A 24,579-nucleotide genomic window follows, 5' to 3' on the forward strand; every position below is an offset into this window, starting at 1 on the left:
TGTGTCAGACAGAGATGTGAAATTTGTAGGGCATTTTTGGAGGACTTTATGGAGGAAGTTAGGCACAAACTTTTCTTTTAGTTTAGCTTATTATCCCCAAACGAATGGCCAAACAGAAGTGGTCAATAGGTCACTTGGAAATTTGTTAAGGTGCCTCACCAAGAAGCATGGTGAAGGGTGGGATTCCATCATCTCCCAAGAATAATATACCTATAATGACTCCGTTAATAAGAGTACAGGAAGAAGCCCTTTCCACATTGTCTATGGGTTGAATCCAAGAGATGTGTTGGAATTGAGATACCTACCCTCAACTAAACATATCAGTGCTTGTGGAGAAGAATTTTCTGAAGTGATAAAGGAGATTCATTACTAAGTCAAGGCGCAATTGTAGAAAAGTATAGAAAAGTACAAGGAGTAGGCTGACAAAAGAAAGAGAGATGTGCAGTTACAAGTTGGAGACATGGTATGGGCAAATCTGAAAAAGGAGAGATTGCCAAAAGGGAAACACACAAAGCTCATGATGAGGAAGGTTGGACCTTGTCAAATACTCAAGAAGTTTGGGAACAATGCATATGAAATCCAATTACCTTCAGATATAGGTATATCCCCAATCTTTAATGTTGCAGATCTGACACCATTCAAAGGTACAGGGCAGGAAGATGGTACATTCTCAGTAGAAGATGCTGCAGACATCCTGAAAGACTTTCCAAGTCAAGGGCCACCCAAACTTGAGATGATCTTGGACACCAAGATTGTGAAGAAAATTAGGAAGAAGGTCTACAACAATATCTTGTCAAGTGGCAAGGACTCCCTGAGGCAAATGTAGTATGGATGGATGAATACCAGATGAAGAAACATGGGACTACATTGCAAGAACTCATCTCAAGTGGACTAGATATTCAACCACCTTGGGAGTATGGTGCAGAAACACCCAAAGATACAAATGAAGCCTAAAGAGTCTAATATCACCCATGAGGTTAAAATGTAATGACCTTGTCACATTGACATCATATGTAGTAGGTTGATAGGTTTGTGAGTCAATAAGATCCAATTGATGTAAGCCATTATCATGGTTGCATTTTATAAGCCACCATGGAAAAATGACCATGTGGATCAGTACGAGTCTAGGCATGAGTCAGGAAATAAATATTGGTCTTAGAAACATTAGACCAATCTTTGGAATAGGCCGAATACACCTTGGAGTCGCCAAATTTGAAAAGTGCAAGTTGACAACTTTTGTTGTCATTGCAAAATTGTAAAAAGGGGTAACTAATCCTCCAACAGTTCCAAATTCTGTGGATGGAAACCATTAGGGAGGCTATATTAGGCCCACTTGGATCAATTTCAGGGTTGTTTTTGTTGAAGTTGGTGAAATTGGTGATATTTGGAGTTTTGGAGCAATACAATATACTTGGAGTTTCCTGAAATTCTGCGTGTTTGATGTTCATTTCTAATCGGTACAGATTGGTGGATGCCTGAAACCAATTGGATGAGTTAGGGAAGTCTCTTACCTTTCATTTGAATCAATTTTGAGGTCTTGAAATAATCGGTTTGTAGAGATCCATCAAACCCTATCCAGACTAGTCACAAACCTTGCCAACACCTATGGTTTCACTTAAAAGATGCCCTTAATCTGACATTTTCACCAGAGGACCAAACAACCTATGGGAAAATGTTAGAGGGGCCATTGTAACATAAGATTTTGGTTTTGGTTTGTAGTAAGGATCCAACCTCGAGGAGATTGAATTGACCCTAGGTGGGCATCTCTATGTGACCATCTGAACTAAAGAAGTGAATATCACTTGCAGTAGACAAAGAAGATGGGATCAAGTCATGAAACCTTGGATTTTGTGGTTTGACACCTTACCCCACCTTGCAGAAGTGTTGGTTTATTCGGGGGACTAATACAAGGGGTACTTGCTTTGTAAATTAGGCCTAATTGGCTTAATTAGGTCTGGAAGGACAGTAAGGATATAGACCTTTCAAACTTGGGGTTAGGGTCTAATCTTTTGGGGAATTGTGTAAATTGATAAAGGGTATCTAAATCTATCCTTATCATGTCTTGTCCTTTGAAATTTTATTAAGTTGTGTGTGGAGAACTCAACTGGTAGGGCTATTAGTCAACCGGTAGGGCTACTAGACAAATATGACAATTGTGAGACAAGTACCCCCTAACACATTTGATAATCAAATCTTATGGATGTTTTGTGTTGGTTGGACTATCGATAGTCAAAATCCAATAGGTTTCCATCCCACCGATACCGGAATATTGTCTACCATTTACACAAGGGTAGAGTAGTGTTTCCATCCCACTGGTACCAGAAGATACTAATCCTTTATGGATCCGGTCACACAAACTGTTGTGTGAGTTGAGAACTTGGTAGGTGTGTTGTTTGACACCTTGAACGAACAAAACAACTTGATTTGGACATAGTAGTTGTGGGTGAGAGAAGGTTATCACCTAGTTTGTTGCCTGGCTCTACATCATATTGGTATCAGAGCCAAGGGCAAAGGAAAGGAGGGTGAATGTGACCAGTCTAGATAGGGTTTAGAGAAGGCCAATGGAAAAGGAAATGAGGGTGAATGTGACTCTGATGGAGAAGAAGAACATGGGGGATAAGAAGAAACCCCAAGGCAGGAAGCTGAGTTACTTGCAAATCAAAGAGCATTTGTTGAGGTCCTAAAGTCCATTGGCAGAGAATCCTCATCAAGTAAAGATGGCATCCCTATGTTTAGTGGGAAAATGAATGCAAAAGAAGTGATGGATTGGATTGAGGAATTGAACAACCATTTTGAATGCAAGGAGACCCCTGAGAATAAGAAGGTTATCTTTGCAAAGTTCAAGATGAAAGGTGCAGCACTCACCGAGTGGAATTACCTCCAAGGCGAGAGGGTGAAGGAAGGTAAAGGTATGATAACCTCATGGTATAGAATGTTAGCAAAGGTAAAGGTGCAATTCATCCCAGTAGACTATGAAGTCCAAGTCTACAAGAAGTTACAAGGTTTGAGACAAAAAAACCTTGATGTGAGTACATATACCGAGGAGTTCCATAGGTTGAGTCTAAGGACCAAACATCATATGAACCCTTTCAACATCCTAGTACACAACATGACCCCTCAGGACACCATATGATCCCTTAGGATAATATGATGTCCTTATGGGTCATATGGTATCCTAAGGGGTCATATGGTGTTCTAACACGTGTCACCCCTTAGGACCCCATATGACCCCTAACGACACCATATAACCCCTTAGAACACCATATGAGCCCTCAAGACACCATATGACCCCTTTTAACATCCTAGTACATGACATGATCGCTTAGGACACCATATGAGACCTTATTACAATATGATGGATCCTAATGGGTCATATGGTGTACTAAGGGGTCATGTGGTGTTCTAACACATGTCTGGCCCCTTAGGAGTCCATATGACCCCTAAAGACACCATATGACCCCTTAGGACACTATATGACACCTCAGAATACCATATGACCCTTTAGGACACTATATGACCCCTTAGGACACTATATGACCCCTTAAGACACCATATGACCCCTTTTAACATCCTAGTACACGACATGACCCCTTAGGACACCATATGACCCTTTAGGACACTATATGACCCCTTAGGATAATATGGTCTCCTAAGGGGTCATATGGTGTTCTAACACATGTGTGGCCCCTTATGACCCCTAACAACACCATATGACCCCTTACGACACCATATGACTCCTTAGGACACCATATGATCCCTTAGAACAATATGATGTCCTGAGGGGTCATATGGTATCCTGACAGGTCATATGGTGTTCTAATACATGTGTGGTCTATTAGGACCTTATATGAACCCTAACCATACGATATGACCCCTTAGGACATCATATGACCCCTTAGGACATCACACCATATGACCCCTTATGACAATATGATGTCCTAAGGGGTCATATGGTGTTCTAACACATATGTGGCCCCTTAGGACCTTATATGACCCTTAACGACACCATATGACCCCTCAAGACACTATGTGACCCATAACGACACCATATTACCCCTTAGGACACTATATGTCCCCTCAAGACACCATATCACCCATTAGGATATCATATGGTATCTTAAGGGGTCATACAATGTCCTAAGGGGTCATATAGTGTCGTTAGGGGTCATATGGGGTCCTAAGGGCCCACACACGTGTTAGAAAACTATATAACCCTTTAGGACACCATATGACCCCTTAGGATGTCATATGGTGTCCTAAGGGGTCATGTCATGTACTAGGATGTTAAAAGGGCTCATATGGTGTCTTGAGGGGTCATATATTGTTAGGTGATATATGGTGTCCTAAGGGGTCATATGGTGTCATTGTGGGTCATATGGGGTCTTAAAGGGTCCTATGTTGTTGTTAGGGGTCATATGGGGTCCTGAGGGGTCATATGGTGTCATTAGGGGTCATATGGGGTCCTAAGGGGCCACACGTGTGTTAGAAAACCATATGACCCCTCAGGACGTCATATGGTGTCCTAAGGGGTCATATGTTATCCTAAGGGGTCATGTCATGTACTAGGATGTTAAAAGGGGTTATATAATGTCGTTAGGGGTCATATGGTGTCATTATGGGTCATATGGTGTCCTAATGGGTGATATGGTGTCCTGAGGGGTCATATAGTGTTCTACAGGGTCATATGGTGTCGTTAAGGATCATATGGTGTCTTGAGGGGTCATATGGGGTACTAAGGATCCACACATGTGTTAGAACACTATATGACTCCTTTATACACCATATGACCCCTTATTGTCGTAAGGGGTCATATAGTGTCCTAAGGAGTCATAAGGTGTCCTAAGGAGTCATAAGGTGTCCTAAGGGGCCATGTTGTGTGCTCGGATGTTAAAAGGGGTCATATGGTGTTCTAAGGGGTCATATAGTGTCCTAAGGGGTCATATGGTGTCCTAAGGGGTCATATAGTATCCTAAGGTGTCATATGGCATCTTAAGGGGCCACATGTGTTAGAACACTATATGACTCATTAGGAAATCATATTGTCCTAAGGGTTGACATGGTGTTTTAAGGTATCATATGGTGTCCTAAGGGGTCATGTCATGTACTAGGATGTTAAAAGGGATCATATGGTGTCTTGAGGAGTAATATGGTGTCCCAAGGGGTCACATAGTATCGTTAGGGGTCATATGGGGTCCTAAGGGGTCATATGGTGTCGTTAGGGGTCATATTGGATCCTAAGGGGCTTCACATGTGTTAGAACACCATATGACCCCTTAAGACATCATATTGTCCTAAAGGGTCATATGGTGTCCTAAGGGTTCATATGGTGTCTTAAGGGGTCATTTTGTGTACTAGAATGTTAAAATGGGTCATATGGTGTCCTAAGGGGTCATATAGCTACCTAAGGGGTCATATGGTGTCTTGGGGGGTCATATATTGTCCTAAGGGGTCATATGGTGTTGTTAGGAGTTGTATGGCTTCGTTAGGGATCATATGGTGTCGTTAGGGGTCATATGGGGTCCTAAGGGGGGACACATGTGCTAGAATACCATATGACCCCTTAGGACACCATATGGCCCATTAGAACATCATATGGTCCTAAGGGGTTATATGGTGTCCTAAGGGGTCATATTGGGTCCTAAGGGGCCACACATGTGTTAGAACACCATATGACCCCTTAGGGTGTCATATGGGGTCCTTAGGGCTCATATGGTGTCCTAAGGGGTCATTTCATACATACCAAGATTTTAAAAAGGGTCATATGGTGTCCAGAGGGGTCATATGGGGTCCTAAGGGGCCACACATGTGTTAGAACACCATATGATCCCTTAGGACAATATGTTGTCCTAAGGGGTCATGTCATACATGCCAAGATGTTAAAAAGGTCATATGGTGTCCTAAGGGATCATATGAGGTCCTATGGGGCCACACATGTGTTATTACACCATATGACCCCTTAGGATACCATATGACCCTTTAAGACATCATATTATCCTAAGGGGTCATATGGTGTTGTAAGGGGCCATGTTGTGTACTAGGATATTAAAAGGGGTTATATAGTGTCATGAGGGGTAAGTAGAGAGGTGGACGGAAGGAGAGAGGGATGTATGAATAGAGAGAGAGGAAGATGGGAGATAGTGATAAGTTAAGGAGATAGAGGTAGGTGAGATATACAAAAGTGGAGGGGAGAGTTAGAGTGAGGGAGAGAAGGAGAGGTATTCAAAGAGAGAGAGGGAAGGATAGGTACTCTTTACTACACCTCTCTATCAAGTACCCATCTATCTATACTATCAATCTCCCCTCTCCCTTTATTTATTTATCTCTTCTCTCTTTATGGGTCTCCCCTCCACTTTTGTATATATCACCTATCTCTATATCTCTCCTTCCCTCTCCACCTCTCTCTATATATTTTCCTCCTCTCAACTTATCACTAGCTCCCATCTTCCTCTCTCTCTTTCTCTATATATATATCTCCCTCCCTACAATAACTCTATTTCTATCTTTTCCTCTATCTCCCAAACCTTTCCTTACCACTTCTATCAATCTCACTCTCTCCCCACTCTCTCTCTGTTACCTTTTTCTCAACCTACATCTCTCTCCCTCCCTACCTATATCTCTATGTCTCTCTCTTTTCATTTCTCTCTACTTATCTATATCTACCTACCTTTTTGCACCCCCCCATAAAATATTTATCTAAATACCTAGATAGATAGAGAGAGAGGAGAAATGAGAAGGAGAGAGAGATATAGAGAGGTTAGATATATACAAGTGGAGGTGATATTGAGAGAGAGTAGTATGAAGGGAAGGAGGTAGAGACTTAGGGGAGTTAAAAGTAGTGAGGGATGGAAAGAGAGGTAGGTAGAGAGAAGGAGAGGGAGGATAAAGAGTGTGAGATAAATAGAAATAGATAGGGAAGGAGGGAGGGATGAAGCGAGAAAGACAAAAGTAGAGAGCAAGATTTATGAAGATGAATAGAGCTAGGGAGGAAGGGAATAAGAGGTATGTAGAGAGAGAGGGGGGAGCTATAGAAGTAAAGTCAAAGCATGGGGAGAGAGAGAGAGAGAGAGAGAGAGAGAGAGAGAGAGAGAGAGAGAGAGAGAGAGAGAGAGAGAGAGAGAGAGAGAGAGAGAGAGAGAGAGAGAATGTGTCACATATTTAGAGAACATAAGGGAGATATAAAGAAGGGTGAGAGAGAATGTGTCACATATTTAGAGAACAGAAGGAAGATATAAAGAAGGGCGAGAGAGATAGGTTTAAATCTTGGAGGAGAGGAGAGAGTGAGATAGAGATATGGGGGAGAGAACGGGAGAGGGGGAGTGATAGGTCTAGAGATGGAGAAAGAGAGAGAGAGAGAGAGAGAGAGAGAGAGAGAGAGAGAGAGAGAGAGAGAGAGAGAGAGAGAGAGCTTCATGATTACTGAAATTTGATTATGTTTGAGAAATTATAAGATCTAAATCTTGGGGAGAGAGGAGAGAGTGAGATAGAGAGAGGTGAAGGGAGGATGAGAGAGATAGGAAAATAGATAGGTCTAGAGCTCAGGGGAGACAAGAGCATGAGATAGAGAGATAACAAGTGAATGATGATACAAGCCCACTAATTACTGAAATTTGACTAAGTCTAAAAAATTATAAGATCTCCCAAAATCTAGAATTTGCATTATGATTTCTAGAGATCTCAAACCACTCTCAAACATCCTGACAATATATACATAAAATATAATTCTTATACTTAAATGTTATATTTTATGTATATATCATGTTGAAAAAACTAATGGAATGCTAAATGAATTGCATACAAGTCCATGTTACTAATTTAACTTTATTTAAGCAAAACACGTACGTGTTTTTCTTACTAAACATAACATGTATGCATTTTGTATTTTTAAAAACCTGCACACGTTTTTTTTTAAAAATGTGACCGTGTTTTTGTTTAAGGCTCGATTATACGACCCTTAATGCGAACGTGTTATTTAAATTTAAAAAATAACCCGTTTGCGTTAGTAGTTTTTAGACATTTTTTTTAGAGGCTTTTTTGCACACCATCTTGGTGCACTTACCCTTTTGATAAGAATATTTTTGAATATTATCTTCTTTTAATACTTATTCTATATTACTTTTTTTAGTTTTGAAAAGGAAAAATAAAAACATTAAAAAAAAAAATTATTCCAATTCTTATCATTCTTCTTTTTATTTTGAGATTATTGTTTCTTAAATTTAAAATTTATTTAAATTATTTATCTTCGTATGAAATTAAAAATAATAATTAAAATTTCTTAGAATTAATTTAATTTATAAGTATTTGTCTTAATTAAATTTTAATTATTGTAGAATAATTAGATTTGATTTTTTATTTTAATTTATATAGTAAAATAAATTTCAAACTTAAAAATTAAATTAAAAGTTATAGAATGAAAGACAAATACTAACTTTTTATTACTCATTTTGTGCCAACAATCCAAAATAGCATATGCGAATGGGGAGTTATGCTTAAGGTAGCATGTCGTTTGATTAAGGATTTTCTAATTTATCTTTAAGACCTCTCTATATATATCCCTTCATTTATCTTAATCTTTCTATCTTTCCATGTCCCTCTCTCTCATTGTCTCTCTCTTTATATCTCCATTTCTCCCTCTCTCTCTTCATCTCTACTCTCTCGTACCCCCTCTATCTTTTGCAAATTATATCTCTCTATTTTTCCCTTCTATACACATCCCTCTTTCTATCCCTCTCTCCTCATCTCTCTTTTTCTCCCCATCCATCCCTCTTTCTATATCTCTATTCTCCCCTCTCATAAGTCTATTTATCCCCCCACCTCTCTATTTCTCCATATCTTTCTGTAAATCATATGTATACACACATCCTTTTTTCCTCCCTCCCTCCCCATCTCTATTTCTATCTCTATCTCTGTCTCTTTCTCTCTCTCTATCAGTTGTCTTTGTCACCTTCTTTCTCTCTCACTCTTGTCCCCTCTATTTCTATCTCCCAATATCTCCCTCCCCCATTCTATCTATATTAATTATCTCTACCTATTTGTCTATCTCTTTCTATCCATATCTCTCTACCTCTATCTCCCTATCTCTCTCTATCTCTATCCATATCCCTTTCCATCTCTCTAAATCTCCCTTTATCTATATCACTCCATGTCTCCACTCTACCTGTTGATTTATCCCTCATTGTCTCCCCCTCTCCTCTCTCCCTTATCACTCCATCTTTCTACACTATATCTTTATCTCCTTCCATCTCTATCTCTCTCACTTAGGTCTCTTTATCTCCCTCTCACTCCTCTCTCTATCTTCCTCTCACTTCTCTCTCTATCAATTTCTATCCATATCTTTCTCTACCTCTATCTCCCTATCTCTTTCTCTTTACTTATCCCTCTCATCTCTCTATATCACCCTCTCTCTCTCTCTCTCTCTCTCTCTCTCTCTCTCTCTCTCTCTCTCTCTCTCTCTCTCTCTCTCTCTCTCTCTCTCTCTCTCTCTCTCTCTCTCTCTCTCTCTCTCTCTCTACCCCTCTATATATTGATCCATCTCTTCATCTTTTCCCCCTCTTATCTCTCTTTCTAAATTTCTCTACCTCCCTATCCCCCTCATTTTGTCTCCTTCCCTTTATATATCCCCCCTCTCTATTTATCCCTATCCATCCCTTCCTCACTCCCTTCTCATCCCTTATCTACCTCTCTATCTCTACCTCTCTTTCCTTTCCTCTTCCCATACATATCTCTCTCTCATTCTCTTTCTCTTCCCATATATCTCTATATCTCCCTCTTTCTCTCTCCTCTATCTCCCCTCTTTCTCTCTTCCTCTTTGTTTATCTATCTCTACTTCTCTCTATATCCCCATCCCTCTACCTTTCTATCTCTCTCTTCCCCTCTCTTCATATCTCCTTATATCTCTATCTCTCTATCACTCTATCTCACCCTCTAGATCTATCTCTCATCCATATTCCTCTATATCTCTCTTCCTTTCTATCTCTAGCTCTTTAGCTCACTATCTCTATCTCTTCATCTACCTCTCTCTATCTATCTCTATTTGTGTCCCTCTCCCTCTCTCACTCTATCTTCATCTCTACCTCTATCATCCTCTCTCCCTTTCTATCTCTGAATATTTATCCCTTTATCCATCCATCTCTCTCCCTCTCCCTCTCTCGCCCTATCTTCATCTCTACTTGTTTCTTCCTCTCTCTCCCTCCATATCTAAATATTTCTCCATCTATCCATCCATCTCTCTACCTCTTCATCTTCCAATACATTTATATCTATATCTCTTTCCCTCTCTATATCTATCTTTCCCTCTCTATATCTATCTTTCCATATTTCTTCTTTCACCTCTCCCTTTATCTTTATCTCATTATCTGTATCTATTTCTACCACTATATCTCTCTCTCTAGACCTCTCTTGATATATCACCTCTTATCTCTATTTTTCTCTTTCTATTTATCCTTCTCCCTCTATATATTTATCTCTTCCATATCTCTCTCTCTCTCTAATCTCTCTCTTTATCTCTCCTCTCCATATCCCTCTCACTCTCCATCTCTACTTCTTATCTATCTCTATCTCTATCTCTATCTCTATCTCTATCTCCTCACTCCTCTCTCTCTCCCCCCTTATATATCTCACAAAATGGAGTTAGGTAATAGAATTACCCTTGCAGGTTGTTTACAACCTGGAACGAACTCTATCGTTGTGTCAGGTTATACATGAAATTAATCATCTGTCCTCCTCTTTCAACATCTCGTTGGAACAACTGTTATCCTCCTTCTACAACTTTGTTCACTACTCTTCTCTCATCTCATGGATTTGTGTCCACCATTTGTCATCCCTGCCCCCAAAGTCTTTCTCCTCTACTCTTCTCCTTCATGGGATCCAACCCACCATTATTCGGCCTCCTCCACCAAATAGTATCTCCACTCTTCTCCTCTTTCATGGATTTTGATCCACCACAAACCAACCACCTCCACAAAAATCCTCATGTGTTATCTTCTACTACTCCCACATGCAAACATGCAACACTTGCAGCTGAAAAATTATTTCTTGCATCTACTTGCACTAACTCATTTCTATTTATTTCTTCACAAAACTTTAAAAAATCAATTACCTCTATAATTTTAGTTGCTGCAACATCCTCTTCAACTTCTATTACACCTTCATTCTCGTTCAAACTAAAAAACTCTTCATTTTTTATGATCTTCTCTCCAAGGAACGCATCATCTTCATCAAGTCCTTGACAAACCTCTGCTATAACCTCTACTTTCCGAACTTCTTCCTCTTCTACTACCTCAACTTGTGAGGTACTTTCACCTCCATTGCATTCTCTACTTTCACTCACCAATTGACGCTCTATCGTGACCATTTTCTCCTCTCTTCTATCTTCATTCATCACCTCATTTCTTTTCTTACTTTTCCATGTGTGGGCTGCTCTCACATCTTTCTCCTTCTAGCCGCAAATGTCCTTTTTCAACGAGATTTGCCTTGTCCCATAACATTCTTTCAGTCTTGCTTGAATCTCCCTCCCTTTCCACTTCAAGAAGCTCGTTATTTTCTACTTGTTCCCAATACCGTTCCAAAAATGGAATTATCATGAGTCTCCTCATGACCCACCTCATCTTCCTCTTTGAACACATCCTCTCATCTGCTGCAATCTTTCACCATCATTTCTCATGCTTTATTATCTACAAAACACTTTTCTTCCGGGCTTCCTAGCTCTTAATTGCTCGAACTTTGTGCACCTACAACGATTCTCTTTAGCTCTCCACAACATCTTCACACTTGCACAGGTCTTAGTGTATCCTCTACACTCTCAAGACCAACCCCTCTGATACCAATTGACGTAACAGGAACTCCCTCTGCTCTGCAACCTCAAAACTCAAACACAAAGCGAAACAAATTCTTAATTTTAAACTTAATTTCTATCATATCTGCAAACACTTATTTCACAATCAACTATTCCTCTGCAACAAATTTAATTACAACACTTGGCCTTTTCATCGGCTTCTCTCTCTACACATTCATCCCACACATCTCCACCTCTTGGTCGCTACCTAGTCTTTTCTCCTTACGACCACATTTCTACTTCTTGGTCGATGCCCGCATCTGCAAATGGTTCCCAACATTTCATATTTCCATCTATGCCTTTTTGTCTTCACAACAATGTTTCTTTTTTTCTTCTTTCTAATTTTTAATGTATTTTAATCAATTGTCATTGCCTCATATTTTCTTCCCATTATTGTTGCATGTGGCTTTACACATTCTCTTTTCCAATTCTTTACTCGGTTTCCCTCTTTGTAATTTTTTTGTTTTGCCAACTCAATAGTAGACTTTCAATCTGCAATTCAATGTGCCCAAGCCGAGCTCCTCACCCCCTGCAGCATAATGTCTTTTCTTTACTAATTTAAACACATTTAATAAAATTGTCTTTACCTTTATTGCTACCAGAGAATGACTCATCGGTTTCCCATTTTTTCCATCGATGAATGGCCTTTCACTGACCCATAATCTCGTTTTGTTATTAATAATAGACTTCAGTTAAGAAGACATGTCTCCAAATGTCCTCCTCTCTACAAAGATCTCCTAGGAAAAAAAATTTAGATTATGTTGAACTGTTAACTCCGGAAGAGTGTAATCCTCGGCCCCCAAACATAGGATGCATAAATGAATCATCAAACTTTGTCTAGTAATGATGAACTATATAGGAAGGTGCTTGAAGTAGCATGCATAAGCTGCTTGGCCTCCTTATACGCTACCCCATCTTTCCCTATAATATCACCACTTCCAAGCAATGGATGCCACTTAGGTAAAAATAGTTCAGCAAGCACATATGAAAGATAGGCCATGAGTATCATAATTGCAACCTCCTGATCTATAGAATGCCTTCCAAAATATGATGATTTGATGATATACGCACTTAGAAGCCCTCCTACAACTCCCAATCCCGTCCTTGTGAGAAAGAGATAAACAAAGTTGCCAAACAATTGCAATGTCATGATGCCATCAAGAGTGAGGTCAAAGTTATGAACAACATTAAAAAGATAGCCAGATATTTCCAAGAGTAGCCAAGTCTCTTCCAAATAAAGAGATGTATTTAGCTTCTCACATCAGTCTAGAGTAATCTAATCTAATGCAAGGTTTGCCATTTCAGATTGTTGTATCTTGTGTATTCCAGAATCCATTAGCTTGATCTAGAGCCTATTTCAACAAGGAACAAAGCAAGATAGGCTTCCTCTAATGGTAATAGAGGTTTTCCACTTAAGTCATAGAGCTAGTTGCAGTTTGAATTTTTTGTCTTATGTTCTTGAGAGTCGATTTTTCCAGTCCCAGATCTAGAGTTGAACTTCTACAAGTTGATGGGGAAATGTCAAGTAAAAACCAAAACAAACCAAAATTTGAAATAGACAAACTGAGAATGTTTTTGGTCGATGTTGATTACCATGCACCTGAGATGCTCCTACATCAGAACTCAAATCTAAAACCAATGAGGGGAAATGATGTTGATGTCATTTTTAATAGACTCGTCATTATTACAAAATTATTTGTTTCAATATGATGATTATCAAGAAAATCTAAATTGGCTCAAAGAAATTACCAAGCAATCTTGAGCCCTACAATTTCAATCATGACTTTGTGAACCTTATTTGACACAATTCTTGTGTTGTGCGTGAATCAACAAAATATGCACCTAATGAACAACTAATATTTCCATTTCCCTTTCTAGTATCTAAAACTATTAAGGCGTTGTCCAAACACATCGCTAGGAGTTCACAAATTTCATTTGGCAAGCAAATTCTACTAAGTCAAATTAGCAATTATAGGCAACATACACAAACATGTAAATGGGTTAAATGATGATGATGCAAATATGATTTCCTTATTGCTCTTTAGAAATTGAAATATGCTCTAATTACTCTTTAATATCATTATAAAATTATTTGCACATTGACTGTGTTTACATATCATGACATAGCAACATATCACCTGTTAAAAAAGAGCTAGAGTTACATTTAAATTTTTTATAATCTAAAGTGTGAGGTTCATATGCACTTTTATACTAGCCTCAGTCAATCTCAAACCACATGAAAATGATCTTGAAAATAAAGATGAATTTATAAAAATAAATACTAATAAAAATAAATATAATTAAATGAAATACAAATACATAAATAAACCATTAAAAAGAGCTCAAATTACATTTTAAATTTTGATGACTTGATGTAATGTCCCCACTTTGAAATACAATTTAATGACAAATGCTAATAATAATATTAAAATAAAAATATAAAAGAATGCAATTAAATATAATTAAATTTTAATTAAGTTAATGAATGGTCAAAGACATGAAATGAAAAGTTGTGACTCCTTCAAACATGAGATATAAAAGGAAGAAGAGAACCTCATTTGAGGGGATAATTTGGGGAATCAAAAGTGCAGATTTGATATAAATAAGAATTGTAGATCGGAATGTGAAAGGTTGTTTTACTTTCAAAAGGCAGAAATAATGAAGAGTTGCACTCTTTCAAAGGATGCTAATTGTGGAAAGGGTGTGTCTCTTGCCAAAGGGGTATACATGATGAAGAGGTGTGACCTCTCCCTCACATCGGAGAATATAAAAAGGAGAAAGTCTCATTTGAAGAGTGATGACTCATTTCTTATGAAGAGGTGTGACTTCCCACAAATGAAGATATAAAGAAGAGATTAATTCAATTGAGAAGGGGGAATTGGAGGAACTATCCATAAGATCAAAGAAGACAAGAAAGTCAGTGGATCAGTATCTAATATTAGAGTTAAAAAGGGTGAAAAATAGCAAACTTTGATATTTACAAGGGCAAGATTTAGGGAAATCCCAAAAGGAGACATTACAAGTGGTATCAGAGCATGATCTTGCCAGCATGTAGGGTAAGGATAAATCATTTATGCATTCTACTCAATGAGGAGGGATGTATTAACTCTATCCAAAATTATGGCAACAACTAAATGACAATAGCAAGACAATATGAGAGATTGTTAAACATACATGTATTGTGCAAAGAAGACAATCAAGTATATAATATATACACTAGATTAAGAGAGAATTTTATGGAGATCTAAGGTGAAGTATATGAAGAGTTAGTAACAATTTTTGAGAAGAGATTGTGGATACTTTATGACAATCTTATGATCATATTATGGAAGACTTTATAGTATATTTGTGGAAGAGATTTATTATGAATTATGGAATAACGATTGGCCCAAGAGATGGGTTTGGTCCTGATTGGACACTCTTGCCTCTTGTGCATAAGTGAATTAGCCCAAGAGATGGTTCTAGTCCTGGTTGGATGCTCCTGCCTCTTGTGGATAAAGTGAATTGGCCCAAGAGATGGTTCTAGTCGTGGTTGGATGCTCCTGCTTCTTGCGGATAAAGTGGATTGGCCCAAGAGATGGTTATGGTCCTGGTTGGACGCTCTTGCCTCTTGTGGATAAAGTGAATTGTCCCAAGAGATGGTTCTGGTCCTGGTTGGATGCTCCTACCTCTTGTGGATAAAATGAATTGGCCCAAGAGATGGTTTTCATCCTGGTTGGACACTCCTACCTCTTGCGGATTGGTTACTCCAAGAGATGGTTCTAGTCTTGGTTGGATGCTCCTACCTCTTGTGGGTAAAATGATAAATTGATTGGCCCAAGGGATGGATCTGGTCCTGGTTGGACGTTCATGCTTCTTATGGACCAAGTAAACTATATCTACATGTGTATGCTTGTATCTGAATATATCCATGTGTCTACTTTGTGTATACTTTGTGTTTTCATGTGTATGCTTTGTGTTTTATGTGTATACTGTGTTGGGCATATCTACTACATGAATATTTACGATTACTGATTTCTATCAATGTGAATTCTATTTTTTTGTTGACCTAGAAAGATGAGTTTATTTAGGAAAGAATATTGCAATTAAGGTATTACATATGTGTCATGCTTCTAATCATCTTCTTAATGAATGAGGATTTCATCTTTGTTGTGTCAAGGAAACCACCAAACATAGTTCTTACGATTACAATTGATGAGAGAGAACTTGTCTTAAGATTACAAATCTTCAGGGGTTAGTTAGGAATCCTTGCATTGGGAAAATTTAGTTAAATTGATCATTGCTTGAGGACAATCAATCTTGAGTAGGGTGGGTTGTAATGTACCCACTTTGAAATACAATTTAATGATAAATGATAATAATAATATTAAGATTAAAATATAAAAGAATACAATTAAATATAATTAATTTTTAATTAAGTTAATGAATGGTCAAAGACATGAAATGAAAAGTTGTGACTCCCTCAAACATGAGATATAAAAGGAAGAAGAGAACCTCATTTGAGGGGATAATTTGGGGAATTAGAAGTGTAGATCTAATATAAATAAGAAGTGTGGATCTGAATGTGAAAGGTTGTGTTCCTTTCAAAAGGCAAAAATAATGAAGAGTTGCACTCTTTCAAAGGGTGCTAATGGTGGAAAGGGTGTATCTCTTGCCAAAGGGACTTGCATGATGAAGAGGTGTGACCTCTCCCTCACATTGGAGAATATAAAAAGGAGAAAGTCTCATTTGAGGAGGACATCCAAGGGAGATCAATTTGAAGAATAATTTATTATTCTCAAAGGGCAGCAATGAAGAGTGATGACAGGGCTAAGGGCCTAGCTCGATTGGCGAGAGCTTCCAGTGGTGATGCACGAGGTCTAGTCTCCCCCTAGCCCACGTGGTACCAGAGGACGTGTCGCGTCAACGTCAGTGGTCACATTAAAAATTTTACCTGACACACTATAGTTTATAGGGGGTGCTATACCTGATTCCTACACTCTAAAAAAAATGAAGAGTGATGACTCATTTCTTATGAAGAGGTGTGACTTCCCACAAATGAAGATATAAAGAAGAGATTAATTCAATTGAGAAGGGGGAAGTGGAGGAACCATTCATAAGTTCAAAGAAGATAATAAAGTCAGTGGATCAATATCTAATATTAGAATTAAAAAAGGGTGAAAATTAGCAGACTTTGATATATACAAGGGCAAAATTTAGGGCAATCCCAAAAGGGGACATTACACTTGAATTGTGAGGTTCATACCTACACTCATTAGACTAACCCTAATCAACCTCAAAGCACATGAAAATGACCTATAAAATACCAAATGATCTTGAAAATAAAAGTAATACTAATATATATAAATAAAAAAAAATCATAAACTAAATTAACTATTAATATAATTGATCCAAAACATTTCTATCAACATGATTACCAAATTAATATAAAAACAACATGACTATACTACTTTATATTTTAAATCCTCTTATCAAATGTTTAAAAAAAATTCTTATATAATTTATTTAAAAAATATTTTAAATAAATTATATAACTTTCTACCAATTTTATTATAAAAATTGCAACCCTTATTCAAGAGTTTGTATAAGAGTCTACTGATGACTTATAACTGAAACTACCTCATACTCTTTGCTAAAGAAACGTACATACCTTACTTTCAAAAACACAATTGTCTACCACTTCCTTACATAAAATAAACCCAAATTATTTACAAACTATATTTTAATATTTGATCACTAGTGTGACAATCATAGGTCACAGGTTCGAATGGTACTAATAACCTTAACAAATCTTACATCATGCAAGGGAATAAATCTGACATCACCCTGAGGAACATATTAATAACTCCTACCGTCTAAAATCAATGCAGTCATAACCGATAGTGGCAATGTAATTTCCTGCTCTATCAATACAAGAACTCTCAAATTAAATACCTAGCATTTAAGTTGCCCAACAAAAGAAATGGACGACTGTAATTTTTTAGGTTAAAAAATTGAATTACATTTATTATTTTTTAATTAAATTAAATTAAGTATAATATTATGATATTTCTGTTGAAATTCAATTGTATAATTTTTTGGTCAGATTCATTGATTCATATTTGATGAATATATACTTCTGTTGAAATTCAGTTGTATAATTTTTTGGTCAGATTCATTGACTCAGATTTGATGAATAGTAGTTTACACAAATCTATCACTTAGCTGTTATAAATGTTAAGGAAGTCATTTGATATTTCAAATGTTGGATTTGTGTGAATATTGAATCTTGATAAAAAATTATAATTTGACACATTGCTAAAAATATGTTCTTATCAAAATAAATAAATATATATTTAAATAAAACACTATTAAAAATAATAATAAACTTTGATAGATAACCTAATAAAAAACAATCATCTTCAATCCCTTGAGTAAAACCCTTCAAAACCTCTAGTAACTCGAAATTCAAATATGGTTTGACTATAATATAGCCTTTATATAAATGATCTACTGATTGGCTGAAGGATTATTTGATAATATTATACCATATCTTATGTTCGATAATATAGTTAAACAAGTTCATGAATTAGGATAATAATAACTCTTTCATATTTAGAATATTGCAATTGGAAAACTCTCTCGTTTATATATTTGCATCATTGAATAGGGAAGAGGACCCAGTAGTTGAGCACCCTATCCCCACATCATTGAATAGGGGAGAGGACCTCGTAGTTGAGCACCCTATCCCTACATCATTAAATAGGGGAGAGGACTTAGTAGTTGAGCATCCCAATTTTTCACTTCTCAAAATCCTACTTGAAAATTGCAAGTCACTCCCAATTTCTTACAAGAGCTTACTTGGCAAGTCATTTGCTTATAACTACGGTATTAAGGCTACATCATTAAATATGATGCCACATCAACATGTTTTTTCCCAAGGTGTCCAAAATGGACAAATAAAGTGAAACTGATATGTGTGCATTAAGTTGTGTTTTATTGGTTCACTAATGTGGCATCACATGATTTGTAATTTTTTAGATCTAAGGAATACATTTCATCCAATTATGGGTAATCATCATCAACAATAACAACTTTAAAAACACAACTAGGGGAAGAGCACCAGTATTCGTCTTAGTTCCAATAACTGCACACTTATTGTCATAGTGACCCCCCAATAGCCATCATAGTTCCAATTTTTTAAAAACCCATTAATAAATTTCACATGTACCAATACCCAATCACTTTTTGTCAATTTTTGTTCATAATTGGCCCATTTGTGCACCACTATTAGAACATTTGTGCAAAACTATTGGGACATTTGTCCACAAGTACTGGCGATTTTGAGTGGACGGTTACTGGAACATCTTTAATTAGGTATCACGCGACACTTTGAATTGTGTACTTTTTGACCTTTGTGTACATAATTGATCCCACAACATGCATTGTTACTACCTAGAAGCCATAACAATAGCTGTAAGTAGTTAAGTTGCATACAAAGACAAACAAAAAATAATCGTCAAAATCCGATGTACCGTTTAGGATTTGTGGGTGCGTGAAGTTAGCTATGACAACTACTGGTGCTCTTCCCCTATTGTTGCAATATTATAAAAAATATTGAGCATTAAATCAACAAGTACTATCACAATTATTGGATAACCCTCAACTACTGGATCCTTTCGCCTAACAACTATGTCATCTTATAAGAGAGTTGACGCACTAATTAGGGGAAGCATACCAATTTTTTTTGTTGTCCCTGTATTCGATTTAACTGCTTATAGCTATTGTTTTGGCTTCTAGGTAGTCACGATGCACATTGTGGGATTCGTTATGCACCCAAGGGTTAAAATGTAGATATTTCAAAGTATCGCCCAATACCTACTCAAAGAAGCTCATGTATCTGTGCACTTAAAATTGTCAATGCTTATGGACAAATGACCCAATAGTTATACATAAATGGCCCAATAGTCCTACACAAATGAACCAATTATGAAACAAGAAAGCTTAAAAATGAGTGACTATTAATGCAGGTAAAATTTATTAATGAAATTAATTATCATTGTTTAAGTTATTTTAATGTTAATAATTGAACGAGTTGGATTTACATAAGTCCACAGTTATTGAAATGAAATGTGCAAGGCTACTAGGGCTCTTCCCCTAACCATTACATTTAGAGCATAGAGCATGTAAAAGACAAAAGAGTAGAATAAAGAAAAAGGCGCATCAGCTCGCATTAACATTGGATTGTCTGCTCTCATATTCAGTGTACAACTATTGTTAAAAACATTAAATAGAGAGCAGCTTTCTAAGAATATAATGTGTACTAACTTTAGAGTAATCATAAAACCGGCCAACTTTGAAGTTGTAATTTCATATAGTCTTACTTAGTTTATTTAGTCTGGGACCCATACATCCCAAAAACTAGGTGCTATTTTCAATATCTCAGCACATCACAGAAAGGTGTCAACTAGTAGGTACTACATGAAAATCTAGAACAAAATATCCACCAGATAGGAATGTCATTTACTCCAAGCTTCTCACCACAAGCAAATATACATTTATTATCAATGCTGATGTTTTTATTGGCATTTTATATCAGTAAGTCCAAGTTCAATGAATACCAAATCATATATAACCTATAAAGATCCCTGTAGTCATGCTAGCTTGCAAGTACCTTGTCCCGACACAACATCGTCATTGAAATCTTCATTCCTAAAAGGCAGGTTATGTAAACTATTCAAATCTTGACACCTTATCAATGATTTCTGATTGCCTCATAAAGCAAATGGAGTTCTAGAAACAGATAAATATACAGTACAAGACTTGCTTCTTGGAAAGCTTTAGGATGTATAATGAAAGAAACAAATATGACAATATTGCAAGACTGCATTTTACATGATTGTAGCATGCAAACAACCTTACTTAACTCTGCTTGAATAAGAGATTAAAAAGCTGCTTGTACTCCAGCTCAAAAGGGTTCCGAGTAGTGCAGGGATAATCATCTATGCAATCACTCTCACACATTGTATTCACATGGATCAGGCTTTTTCAGGACCTTCCACACCACAGTATTACACTTAAAGCCTGATCCCATCCCAATTGCTATCTGCCACACCCTGTCCCCTTTCTTCACTCGCCTCTATGCCTCCATGTATGCCAATTCATACTGTAGACACCTAAAATTGTCCATGTCTAATTAAATAAATATTTTATTTATTTTATTATCTAAGCTTAATTCTTCTATTAATTAAATAAATCTTTATTTATTTAATTAATTCATTTATCCTCTTCTAGCCTTATTTCTCATTTAAATAAATACATTTATTTATTTAAATTATCATTTTCCTAAATTAAATAAATATTCTTATTTATTTAATTATCCTACTTCTTCTATTAATTAAATAAATCTTTATTTATTTAATTAATTCATTATCCTTTTCTACACATGACACATGTCATTCATCTCTTAATTCATACACTACCTACCCCTTTCATTATTTTATTATTTCTTTTACCTACCCTCTAATCATAGCCGACCTCCTTTTACACCTCTCAATCTTATCCCTCCATTTCATATTGTGTCTTCTATATAAGGAGATGCTTCCTTCATTATCAAACCCTAATCGACAATTTGGAGGACTTGACTACACTACGATCCTACTTGCAACCACATTCCGTTCTTTGTTGAGCTCTTGTGCACATAAAATCTGAGAGCAAATATATCAAGCAAGATCAATGGAAATAGGAAGAATGGAGATCAAAACCCTATTGGACATGTGATGGTATAATCTTTGTGATTTCATTTGATTTGCATTGTCTTAGGTAATCTTCATATGTTATGGTGGATCTTTGTTGATTGTTAGGCTAGGGTTTTGTGGTTGAATTCATTTAGCCTTTCAATATTGTTATTATTGTTATCCATTTTCACCATAAACATTTTGGCACGCCCGGTGGGACCCTTGTCCCTTTGCATTTGACCCCCTTGTTGGAGGTCTTGTGTTTTTGAAGTTGCAGATCGGACATTTTCGGCAGCATTTTCGGTATTTCCGCGTCTGCGCACTTTCGGATCGCGTTTTTGATTTTCAGGCGCGTCTGCGACAGCTGGATCCGCGTCTATGTTTTGGTCATATTTCATTTTGCAGGTTCCAGGGAGGCGCGTCTGCGTTACTGAAACGCGTCTGTGTCGTTTTCACCCGCGTCTGCATACAGAAAGCGCGTCTGTGTCTCACAGAACCGCGTTTCTATTGCGGAGTCGCGTCTGCGTAGGCGGTAATCACGTCTGTGTATTACCTGTTTCAAAATTTTAGAAATTTTATTGATTCGGTTTTCGGATTTTTGCATTTAGGGTTTCAGATCTGGTTTATTTTGGACTAACATTTTCAGATCTAGCTAACACAATTGGTGCAGCTTGCCTTGGAAGCTAAATCGTTTGGTTGAAGGCCCCTATTTTCACAAAGTCTTTTGGGTTTTAAAATTTCCCTAACTTGTGTGTTTGCAGGAAGGGGTGATTATTTCAAACAACCCAAACTACTAACAACTCTTTGTTGCAGGTCCTTGGCAAGGGCTTTTGGATTTTATTGTGTGCCTTGTTTTCATAGACTAGCAAACACTTCCATTGGTGCACTAAAATTGAATCATTGTCTTTTGTGTCTTGAGCAATAGGCTCTTTTTGTTTAATCTTTAGAGGGTCTGTCTTCCCGTGTGGTCATTAGGACTACTAGTGAGAAGAGGACGACCCAAGTGGTAGCGAGGAAAACCCACCTCTTCCGAACCACTATAAACAACTGTATTCATGGTGAAAACTATGGATAACGTGTGCTGATTAGTTCATACCGACACTATGTCTCCCCATAAACCCGTTTGATCAAATTTATTTGATCATTTGTAGGGCGTAACCCCTACCGGCTGGGAGCCTTCTATATTTACAGAGCTGAAAGTGCCGCATGTATGGCCACACGAGCGGATGCCTTTACTAGCACCTTTTTGTTTTAGAAGCCCAAATCCTTCTAGTTGTTGGGGCAGGAGGTTGGACCTCTGGTAGCGGCCCACACACATACGGTTCTTAGTAGAGATACAAAGTTCGCCATGGGGAGTTTTCATGGGGACTGATGCTTGGCTGACCCGAGAAGTGAGTGCCGAGGGTGGAGCCAGTGAGGTCAAGCATCTAAGTATTCGCTCTGAATAGCGTAGGCTCGGGGGTAAAACCCCATGTGGGATCAACAACTATTGTCTTGACCAGCCATAAGAATTGTGCTTGACTTATGTTAAACATTCAAAACATTCAAGACCAAACAACAAAACATTGTGTCTTTTGTGTCTTCAAGTGTATGCAAAAAAATTTTACATCAAACAACACACTTTTCTTGGAATCATTTTGAGTCTAGACACTTGCAAACATTGGGTCTTCATCAACATTGTGTCCTCTTGTCACGGAAAATAGTCAAACAGTCAGATTTGGTCACAACAAAACGATTTCACAGATTGGAAAAAATTGCACAAATTTTATAGAAACGCGTCTGTGTCTGTTTTAACAACGTCTGTGTTGTCTAGGCGTGTTTGTGAAGGGCAGAATAGCGTCTGTGTTTATAACAGCGTCTGTGTTGAATATAAACACGTCTATGTTGGGTAACCGCGTTTGTGCAGTATACAGGCGCGTCTGTGTTCAAAAATTGCAAAAAAATCTTACAGTCCAGCAAACATAAACAAGAAAATCTCAGAGGCGCGTCTGTGTTAAACAGAGTAGCGTCTGTGTCAAGAAACCGCGTCCGTGAAGTATACAGTCGCGTCTGTGTCCAGAATTGAAAAACTGTTACAGTCCAGCAAGCAAACACAGTCAGTTTCGGAAATCTTGAGCTTCCTAGGTCATCTCTCTAAGGTTTCATTTAGCATTCAACCTGTCCTTGGGTCTCACAAAGTCCATCATTGCTTTACATCTCTCATTACATTCACATTTGTCTAAACTTGAGTCAAAAGGTCACTTGCTTGTCCTCATCATACTTTGTCAACACACTACATACAACAACACTTTGCTAAGTGGTCCCTCATCAAGGTTTCTTACCTTTGGGTCTCATTTGGTTTTACTTAGAGTCAAGGTCAACTTACCTCATCAAGAGAAACTATCCTCTCTTTGGAAGTAACACCTACTCTACTACATACATACTTGGTCTTACACTTTGGACATTGCAAGTACACTTCAGACTCATTTACATTCCATTCAACTCTTGGTCTTCCATACTCTTTCCACTTTTCATCTAGTCTCACGCATCTTGGTCAATACCTAGTTCATGGTTGAAACCCGTCTTCAAAAATCTAGGAGAGAAACTAAAGAGGCTCAAGAGTCCACAAACATGAGTTCTTATGAGTATGATAATGACATCTTTTTCAATTCTGATCATACTACATTACCTGACATGGATACCTATAGAAACAATCCAAATGTTGAGAACATGGACACTATAAACAACAATGCTACACACAATGACAATATGGACAATTTTTCAATACATTCAGCAGATGTGGAAGAATCCATTATGAATCCCCATTTCAATCGATTAGTTGAGGAAATAATGAGGAGGGATAGACAATACTTCTTACACATGATGGCATAAAGTGGAGCCAAGATACCTCATGATTTTGACATGTCTCAAATAATGGAACATAGACCTTTGCAACAAACTCACTCCAACATGGATCAAAGGAGACCTAATAGTGGAGGAAATAGAAGACCACATATGGTACCTGAATCACCATCAGCTTTGCTTCAAAAACCA

The sequence above is a fragment of the Cryptomeria japonica genome, chromosome 10 (genome assembly GCF_030272615.1).
Source record: "Cryptomeria japonica chromosome 10, Sugi_1.0, whole genome shotgun sequence".
In the NCBI taxonomy this organism is placed as follows: Eukaryota; Viridiplantae; Streptophyta; class Pinopsida; order Cupressales; family Cupressaceae; genus Cryptomeria; species Cryptomeria japonica.